The following is a 10,558-nucleotide window of genomic DNA, read 5'->3' on the forward strand; positions in this document are numbered from 1 at the left end:
ATCATAACTGGGGAGTGATAGGATACACCTAGAACCATGTAATCAAGCTCAGCCTGGACAAATATCTATAGCCATTCAAGGTTCCCAAGTACCCAATCTATTTTCCTATACACCCTATTTCCCTCTGCCACTTATTGCACCTTGTGAAAAAGCTGTCTTTTGATCTAATATTAGTATGATGCAGATTATCAATCATATCTCTGAACCCTTGTACTTCTCATTCTATAATTGGTTGACCCACTCTATCATCTGTTGTTAGCACATTATTAAAATCTCAACTTAGTATCTATGATTCTTGTCTTCCTGTACTTATTTGCTTTAGTTCCTTCCATAGAATTGGTCTCATATTCACCTCATTCCTAGCATACACCACTGTGACTTTATCTTTAAAGTTACTGGTCATATTTTCTACCTCACAGTGAATATACTACTCATGTATGTGTAAGACTTTCATATTTATATGTTTCTTCCATAGCAGCCATATACACCCATTCCCACCATAAGGATAGTTACATCAATTATTCTATTCTTTTTCAAATTTAAACAAGATGATATGGGAGTAAGAAGCTCACGGCCATTTATAAGGAGTCAATCCAAAGAGTTGCATGGTCTACAAGTAATGTACATGAAGATAGCAGCTTGTGATTATGTCATGAGTTCTCCTAATGGAGTGTACATGCTAATGTGTGAAGAGGATCCTAGAAATAAACTCCAAAGTTGCATCTAATTGGGTTCATTGAAGGTATTATTGTCTTTTGAGTATTTGGGTTATTCTAAATGAGTAGATATATAATTTAGATTAGTTAGATATCTAAATGGCTTTAAGGGTATGATCGTGTGTACTTGATATCTGTTAATTCAATAGTGGTAATTGATGATGATCATAACCTTGGAAATGACCATTTATGTGAAAGTGGTAAACCATGGATATTCATGAGTTAGTTATATGATTATACACTTGGTAATTTGATTCTTTAATGTACTCTCCTGTGGTATGTAACGCCCTGATGAGTTTCTTAACTGTATGCTCTTTTGGATAAACTCCCCGGTGGTCTGGGATGCTGAGGTGGGTTCTTTTAACTATGCTTAACGAATATTTGTATATTATCTTAGTATTTAAAAGATTAAGATTTAATTAGTGACACTTTATGTTTTGGAGCATTTACTTCTTATGTATAATGGTATTGAAGCATGACGAATGGACATGTTGTAGTATTGTTTTACTTTGATTATTGATTATATGCAGCAATGACGAAAATAATTAAGGTTTGATTTTGTACCTTGACATAGACATATTGTCTTATTTTGTATCATCTTTATATCATGATTTTGCTTAGTCGGTCAATGATGCCTACTGAGTACCCATTGTTTTGGTACTCATACTACACTTTTGTACCTTTTTGGTGCAGATCCAAGTACTAGTTGTTGTCATTAAGTTGAATTCATGCAATGTTGATCTTCCAAAGACATGGTGAGCTCTTGGAGTTTTGAGTTGCCCATTTCCCTCCTATCTTTATTCATTCTTTGGTATTCTAGACAAATGTACAAGACTATTTAGACTTTGAGTTGTATTTCCTATGGTTAAGCTTAGATAAACTTGTACTCACAATACCAGTCGTGTAACTGGTATTCATGTTATGGATTCTCGACTGTAACACCCCGTATTTTCTTAGACAAAATTAACTCTCACTCCATGAGTTATCAAATATAAATTTTTTAAAACACTTAGTTTTTTTAATTTTAGAGACTGCTATTGCGTAGAAAATTAAATTAGCTTTACAAAGATATAAAATTTGCCTAAATCTAATAACTTTGTAAAAAGTTATGGCTATTTTAAGTTTCAGTCGTTAAACACCATCATTCAGTCTAGCAGTGCATCGCAGAGTATGCCAAAATGGCAATTGTCAGTTTCCAGTGAGGTACCACGATACCAGAACATCATGCCAAATCTTATTTTCACATTTGTTGATATCCAGTGTACCAACGCGATCCCACTGTGTTGTGGTGAACTTTTAGGTCGTATCCAAAGTGGTAACGCGATACCTCCGCATCGTGACACCATGAATTTTCCAAGTTGTCAATTTCTAGAGACGCGGCGCTATCCAGAGGTGAAAATTGTGATTTTTTAGTTACTTCCAAGATTTAATTTCTATGGGATTTTAGGTTCTTTTTTCTTCATTCCAGTCAGCCTAAGCAGGGGATTAAAGCCCTAATTAGCCTATTATCTTATTATTTGCTCACTTATCTCAAGAAATAAAGCATTCTCTCTCAAGATACACAATCCTAGCTTCAAGAAATCAAGAACAAACTCAAGAATTTCTCTAAAAATCTTCAAGAACAAATATTCCAAGGTTTGTTAGGTGTTTATCTATGGGTTCCTTTCACCCATAGAGTCCAAGAATCCATTTTTATAACTTCAAGAACTATAATTTATGATTTCTATGCTTGGAATTGAATGTATTTATGTTCATGATAGAAATTGGGATCCGATACATGTTTAATTATAAGTTTCCATGAAATTAAGATAGTTATGTGATGGATTATATGAATTGCAGGCTAAACCATAGACATTGAAATTTAGTAATTATTTATGATGTTCATGTGTTGACCATTATCTTGTGAAATATTCCACGCTCCCCAAGTGTTTGCTAAAATGTCTATGTGTAGTAGATAGTGGAATCATGACATGTCATTACATGGTCCCTAATCATGTACCAGCTTATGCCTTACAAGTGTTTGATAAAATGTTTCTATGAATGAATTATGAACAAGTGAACAATGCTATGTTATTCAAGATTATGCTATGATTTACTTTTCATGCTATCGAGTCCTGGGGGTATTTAATACCCGACAATTTATTTGTTTACCTAGAGCCAGAGTCAGTTAAATAATAGTCTCAGTTATGTCACGATCATTAGAGCACAGCCAGTTACAGAACTCAAGAAAACTCAGCAATCTCAGTATCAATCCAGTTCAGTTCAGTATACCTAGTTCAGTGTTTTTTAGTTGGGAGTAGGATTCAGCACCGAGTGAACCCAAGGATGGGGGCTCACCTGCCAGTAGAGGGTGTGATTCTTAGTAGCAGTCCTTGTATTCCAGAACTACGTAGCCAGCGATGGTTGAGATATCAAACCTACCAATTGAGGGTTGATGAGATATTTTAACCAGTCAGATGAGGGTTCCACCATTCTCGTTAGAGTACCTGTTAGATGAAGGTATCTCTCAGCTTGTCTTTAGCTGTGGCACGGTACAGACACCCTTCCAATTAACATTACAAATTTGACCCTAATTCAGTAATCTTATCTTATTTGGGGCATGTTGGTTAGATGATTACCTCCCATAGTTTCTATCTCAGTCTATAAAATAGAACACAGTTCAATTCTACAGAATTAGGACTGTTAGATACAGTCAATCAGAATTAGTAACTCAGTTATCAGTAACTTCAGATTATCAGTTACTCAGTATCAGAACTCAACACTTAGCTTTAAAAAAACTCAGTTACAGTATATATATGCACAGTATTGCATATTTAGTATTTACAGTATTTATAGATTTTCCATATACTATCACATTCAGTTTCTCTGTATTATTCTTTCAGTTATTGTTCATGCATATGAACCCTTGCATTCAGCCTTACCTCATATAGCATACCAGTATATTCCACATACTAACGCATACTCTTTCTTTGCGCTGTGATGTCTCATATCATAGGTTCGGACACTCCAGTTTCCAACTGTACATAGACAGATTCAGATTCAGCCAGCAGTAAATTTAGTAGTGAGTCCTCATCTATCGACGATATTCTTTCAATTCATTATTTTAGTAGACTTAGTATTTTAGTAGATGGAGTTAGTTAGGGAATTATCCCATCAACTTTACTTTGAGAAGGTTTAGATTAGAGGTTTTTCAAACTAGTTTCTGACAGTATCTAGTTTTACAGATTGTTATTTTAGTTGATACACTTATTTAGTATTTATAGATTTTTAAGCTTATGGCATTTCAGCCTATTTTTTGTATTAATTAAAGTATATTATTTAGTGCTCACTACATATACCATTCATAGGTTAGCTTGTCGTCCTTCGGGGTTGTAAGCACCATGTAGCATCCGGTGTACAGACTCGAGGTGTTACAAATGTGGTATCAAAGCCTAAGGTTTAACAAATTCCTAGGAAATCTGAAAGCCGCATCGCATAGACTCTCGTGCATAGGTGTGTAGCGCACCACACTTATGGATTGGAGGCTATGAGATATTTTAGTAAAAGTTCCCCTACTTTTAGTATTTATATCATGCGAGTGAACCTGACCTCAAGTTAATCTCTTAGTCTAATCCACTTCTTTCTTTTGTTTACAGAACATGCCTGCTAAAAAGACTAACGAAAGTAGAATAAAAAATCAGTCAGCATCCCAGCCCGTTAAGGCAGATCCCCTGAATGAACATGTTTCCCATGCAGAATTCAGAGTTGCATTCACTACTCTAGCCAATACTCCTGTAGCCCGGATTTGGGAATTTACCCGCATGAATCCTCCCCTATTCTCCGGATCTATGTCACAAGAGAATCTATAGGAGATCCTCGATCAGGTTCAGAAAGTCACAAAAATCATGGGAATGACTTCTAGTGAGATTGCTGAGTTAGCTGCTTATCGGCTATAGGATGTGGGTCATACATAGTTTATGTAGTGGGAGGTAGATAGGGGCAAAAATGCAGCGCCCTTAGAGTGGGAAGAGTTTACTACTACATTCCTAGATAGATTCTTTCCCTTAGAGCTAAGAGAAGCCAAGGTGTTAGAGTTCATTAACCTCAGGCAAGGTAGTATAAGTGTGAAAGAGTATTCTCTCAAGTTCAGTCAGTTAGCCAGATATGCTCCCCATGTAGTGGTAGACAGTAGGTCCAGAATGAGCAAGATTTGTGTCAAAAGTGTTAGATAGTATGGTTAAAGAGTGTAAAACAACGATGCTGATTAAGGAGATGGACATATCCATGCTCATGGTCTATGCTCAGTAGATAGAAAAGGCTAAAAATAGAAAGAGGAAGAAGCAGAATAAGAGAGCTAGAACTGGTAGCTTCAATTTTAATCAGCCTAAGTCAGAGGGCGGTAATCATTTCCAGTTTCATCCAAAGTATTTAGTTCTAGCTCTGTCCTTAGCCAGTGCTGCAGTCCCTAAGTTCAAAAATAGTTACAAAGATAGGGTACCAGGATCTAAATCTCATGAAAGTGTCAGCAGTGCCCGAACAAATACTCTATGTCGAACATATGGCAAAAACCTTAATGGTGTCTACTGAGCTGGCAGTGATGTTTATTTTAGGTGTGGCAAGCTAGACCATAGAGTCTGAGATTGTCCTCAGTCAGGTTCCCAGGGTCAGTAAACCATCCTTCAGCTCAGTCCAATCGCCCAAATAAGTAGGGTGTCACTTCTAGTACCACCAGTGGGCAACGCTCAAACAAGCTCTATGCACTTCAGTCCAGAAAAGATCAAGAAAGTTCTCCTGATATGGTCAATGGTACATTATAGATTTTCCATTTACATGTTTATGCCTTATTATATTTAGTGATCTTTTGTATCTCCTTACATAGAAATCAACTTCAAAGTCAAACCAGAAATCTTAATATAACCATTCTCAGTCTCTACTAGAAAGTTACTTCATCAGACTTAATAGAATTAGAGATGATATATTTTGATGCCATTCTTAGCATAGATTGGCTCTATTCATGTATCTCACCTGATTATAGAAATAGAATTGTTCATTTTAAGTTTCCAAATAAACCTATCCTTGAATAGAAAGGTAGTAATACAGCACTTAAGGGTCAGTTGATTTCATATCGTAGAGTGAGAAAAATAATATCTAAGGGATGTGTCTATCATCTTATACGAGTCAATGACTCTATTTCAAAAACTCTCAGTCTTGAGTCAGTTCCAGTAGAAAATGAATTTTCAGATGTGTTTCCTAAAGATCTTCCTGGAGTTCCTCCCTTTAGGGAAATAGACTTTGGAGTAGACCTTATTCCAGATACTCAGCTTATATCTATTCTGCCATACAGAATGGCACCAGTAGAAATTAAAGTGCTAAAAGAATAGTTGAATGATCTTCTATATTAGGGATTTGTCAGAACCAGTATTTCCCCGTGGGGCACATAAGTCTTATTTGTTGGTAAGAAAGATAGTTCCCTAGGAATGGGTATAGACTGCCATCAGTTGATGAAGGTCAAAGTCAAGAATAAATATCCACTTTCCATAATTGATGACTTGTTTGACCAACTTCAGGGTGCTAGTTACTTTTCTAAGATAGACCTCCAGGCTATCATTAGCTCAGAGTTAGAGAATGTGACATTTCAAAAATAGATTTTCAAACCCAGTATGGTCACTTTGAGTTTCTAGTCATGCCCTTTGGTCCTACTAATGCCCGAGAAGCTTTAATGGACTTGATAAAATAAGTGTTCAAGAAGTACTTGGACATGTTCATTATAGTATTCATCGATGACATTCTCGTCTATTTTGGTAGTGAGAATGATCACATAGATCACCTCAATATCATACTTCAAACTCTCAAAACTCATCAGTTATTCACCAAATTCAGTAAGTGCAAATTTTAGCTAAGTTTAGTATAATTCCTTGGTCATATTATTTTTCGTGATGGTATTAGAGTCGATCCTCAAATGACTGAGGTGGTGAGAAACTAACCTAGACCTATTTCTCTATTAGATATCAAGAGTTTCTTGGTTTTAGCTAGCTATAACCATCGACTTGTTGAAGGGTTTTCATCTATTGCATCCCCTATGTCCAAATTGACTCAGAAGAAAGTCAAGTTTTAGTGGTCAGATTCTTATGAGAAGAGTTTTCAAGAGTTGAAGACTTAACTCACCTCAGCCCTAGTATTAACTCTATGAGATGGTTCAGATGAGCTTTTTGTGTACAATGATACATCTAAAGTAGGTCTGGGTTGTGTCCTCATACAGAGAGGTAATGTAATAGCCTACCCCTCTAGAAAGCTTAAGCCCCATGAGAAGTATTATCCTACTCATGATCCTGAGTTAACAACTGTAGTTTTTTTCTTAAAGATTTGGAGGCATTACTTGTATGGGGTACATATAGATGTGTTAATAGATCACAAAAGCTTGTAGTATGTTTTTTATTAGAAAGATTTAAATTTGTGTTAGACAAAGTGGTTAGAATCATTAAAAGACTATGACATGAGTGTACTTTATCATCCGAGAAAGGCCAATATACGTGGATGATGCTCTCAATAGATTATCTATGGGAAGTGTTGCGCATCTTGAGAATGGTAAGAAGAAGTTAGTTTAGGAAGTTTATCAACTTGCCTAACTAGGTGCCCTCTTAGTCGATTCAGCAGAAGGTGGTGTGTGGGTTTAGAGCAGTTTAAAATCATCTCTAGTTTTCAAGGTAAAGGAAAAATAGGAAAAGATCCCAATATGGTAAAGTTGAAAGAGTCAGTCAGAGATCAGAAAGTAGAGGTTTTCGCCCAAGGCAGAGATGGTCTTTTGAATTACCAGGGTTGGCTATGTGTACTAGGTGTAGACGACTTAAGCCAATGAATTCTTAAAGAAATGCATGGGGTACTTTACTCTGTTCATCCAGGGTCCACTAAGATGTACCGTGATTTGTGGGAGATCTATTAGTGGAGTGTGATGAAGAGAGATATTGTAGAGTTTGTAGCTAAGTGCTCTACATGTTTGTAAGTTAAGATTGAGCACCAGAATCCTAGTGGGTCCATGCAGGAGTTCAGGTAATGGGAAGAAATAAACATAGACTTTGTGATGGGTTTGCCTCATACTCATCATCAGTATGATTCTATATGGGTTATCGTAGACAGGATGACCAAATCAGCTCATTACTTGCCAGTTCATACTTTCTATTAAGTTGAGGACTATGCCAAACTCTATATTAGAGAGTTGGCTAAATTACATGGAGTCCAAGTATCCATCATCTTAGATAGAGGTACCTAGTTTACCTCTAATTTCTAGAAAGTATTCCAAAAGGGTCTTAGTACCCAAGTTCATCTCAGTACAACTATCCACCCTTAGACAGATAGTCAAGTAGAAAGGACCATTCAAACTTTAGAAGATATGCTGAGAGCATGTGTTATTTATTTTAAGGGTAGTTAGGATGACCACTTGCCTTTGATCGAATTTTCATATAATAATGACTATCATTCCAGTATTCAGATGACTCCATTTGAAGCTCTCTATGGTAGGAGATGCAGAACTCCAATTGGTTGGTTTGAAGTAGGTGAGACCGCAGTAGTAAGGCCTGACTTAGTATTTGATTCCTTAGAGAAGGTTCAGTTAATCATAGAAAGACTTAGGGCTGCCCAGAGACAATTAAAATCTTATGCAAATGTGAGGAGAAAAGATCTTGAGTTTGAGATCGGTGAGTTTGTGTTCTTCAAAATCTCTCCCATGAAGGGGGTAGAGAGTTTGGGAAAGAAGGTAATGCTCAATCCCCGATATGCAGGTCCTTACAGAATTCTCAGTCATTTTAGAAAGGTAGATTATGAGCTCGAGTTGCCTTCAGATCTTACTTCATTGCATCCAGTATTCCATGTATCCTTCCTAAAGAAATGAATTGGTCACCCAACAGTCATAGTTTATTTAAAGGATGTACGTATTTAGGATGATGTTTCTTTCAAAGAGGTTCCAGTCCAAATCCTTGATTGTTAGATTCGCAGATTGAGGAACAAAGAAGTTTCCTTGGTTAAAGTTCTTTTGCAGAATCAGTCTGTTGAGGGAGCTACTTGGGAAGGAGAAATAGATATGTGAACCAAGTACCCTCACCTTTTCTCCACAAACTCAAACTTATTATAAGGTAATAGTCTTCGTTAGTATTTCTCAGTTCTATGTTCAAATATAATTATAAACTTAGTATCCATTACCGTTGCTTATTCAGTTATGCATTCATGAATCAGTTCAGACATGTACTCATGCATTAGATATGCATGTTCAGTGCAAAAACTCATCTTATCAGTAGCTTCAATCATGTATTCTATACATCAGATATACATGTTTAGTATGAGAACTTAGTTTGTCAGTAGTTCTGTCATGTAGTCATGCATCAGATATGCATGTTCAGTGTGTCAGCTTAGTGTATCAGTGTTTCTTATCTAAATCAGTCTCATTTAAGGATGAATGATCCCAAGGGGAGATATTGTAATACATCGGATTTCCTTAGCCTAAATTTACTTTCTGTCCATGAGTTATCTAATATAAAATTTTTGAAATACTCATTATTTTTCAGTATAAAGCTTGCCAATGCGTAGGAAATTGAATTAGCTTATAAACGATATAAAATTAGCCTAAATTCAATAACTAGGTAAGAAGTTATGGCTATTTGTATTTTTTAGTCGTTAAACACCATCATTTAGGCTAGTAACGTGTCACGAAGTATGCCAAAATGGTAATTGTCAGTTTCCATTGAGGTACTGCAATACCGATGCATTGTACCAAATCTTATTTTCACATTTGTCAATTTTCAATGAACCAACGTGATCCTACCGTATCGTGGTGAACTTCCAGGTCGCATCCAAAGTGGCATCACGATACTTCCACATTGTGCCACCGTGCATTTTATTAGTTGGTCAGTACATTTAATAAATATAAATAGACTTTTTAGGATTTATTTTTATTATCTTTTGATGAATTATTGAGTGAACTCACATTGTAGACTTTCTTTCTTCTAATTAGGAGTAGAAAACCATAATTTGGGTTGATTAGATTGTAGAATCACTCTTATTGACAATTTGTCTAAGAAAGGTTGGTGCTTGAGGAGTTGATTCCCTATTTTGTCAACCTAATAGTGTGGTGTTACCTTTATTGTTTGTAATGAGTCTTAGTGTTTGATATACACCTTGTTTCTTATTATTGGTAAAGGTTTATGTCTCACTACTATCCTTATTGTTTTGTTCAATGTATCTTGTGTTTGTGTTGTGAATTCGTGTGGTTTATTGAATTCTGCTGTCATCTATTCTTCATCTCATTTTCTTCAGGTTAGTTTAGGTTTTAATAGTATTTTATCATATCATTTGGTATCAAAGCCATGTATTAGAGTTGTTCCCACAACTCTAAGTCTTGGATCGTAAGAAAATCATCACAAAAAAAGAGTCTAGAGTTAAAAAAAAAAAAGTTGAATTTCATTTTGTAGTAATAGATCCAAAAGTTAAAAGCTAGATCTACAATGTTTTAGTTTGTTTTGATAGTTTCTATTTCTAGATCCTTGCTCACTAGCACTAAAAGAGTCTAAATCGAAATTTTGATCAAGATCTGATTGTTTGTAAATGGATAGTGAATAAATTAAATTATCATTGTTGATGATCATTTATATTGATACCTAATATGTAATGTCATTGGTTGCTTAATTGTTGACTTAGAGATTATGGTGTTAACTAATAAGAGGCATTGTTTAATAGATAGATAAGTGTGTCTGATAAAAAATAACCTTTTCTTATATGGTGACTAGTGCACCTATTATAACTAGGAATGAATTTGATTAAATGGACTATCGCTTAAGCACATTATGGCTAGATATAGATGTTCGGTACCTAGTGAA

The sequence above is a fragment of the Capsicum annuum genome, chromosome 1, assembly GCF_002878395.1.
Source record: "Capsicum annuum cultivar UCD-10X-F1 chromosome 1, UCD10Xv1.1, whole genome shotgun sequence".
NCBI classification, from domain to species: Eukaryota; Viridiplantae; Streptophyta; class Magnoliopsida; order Solanales; family Solanaceae; genus Capsicum; species Capsicum annuum.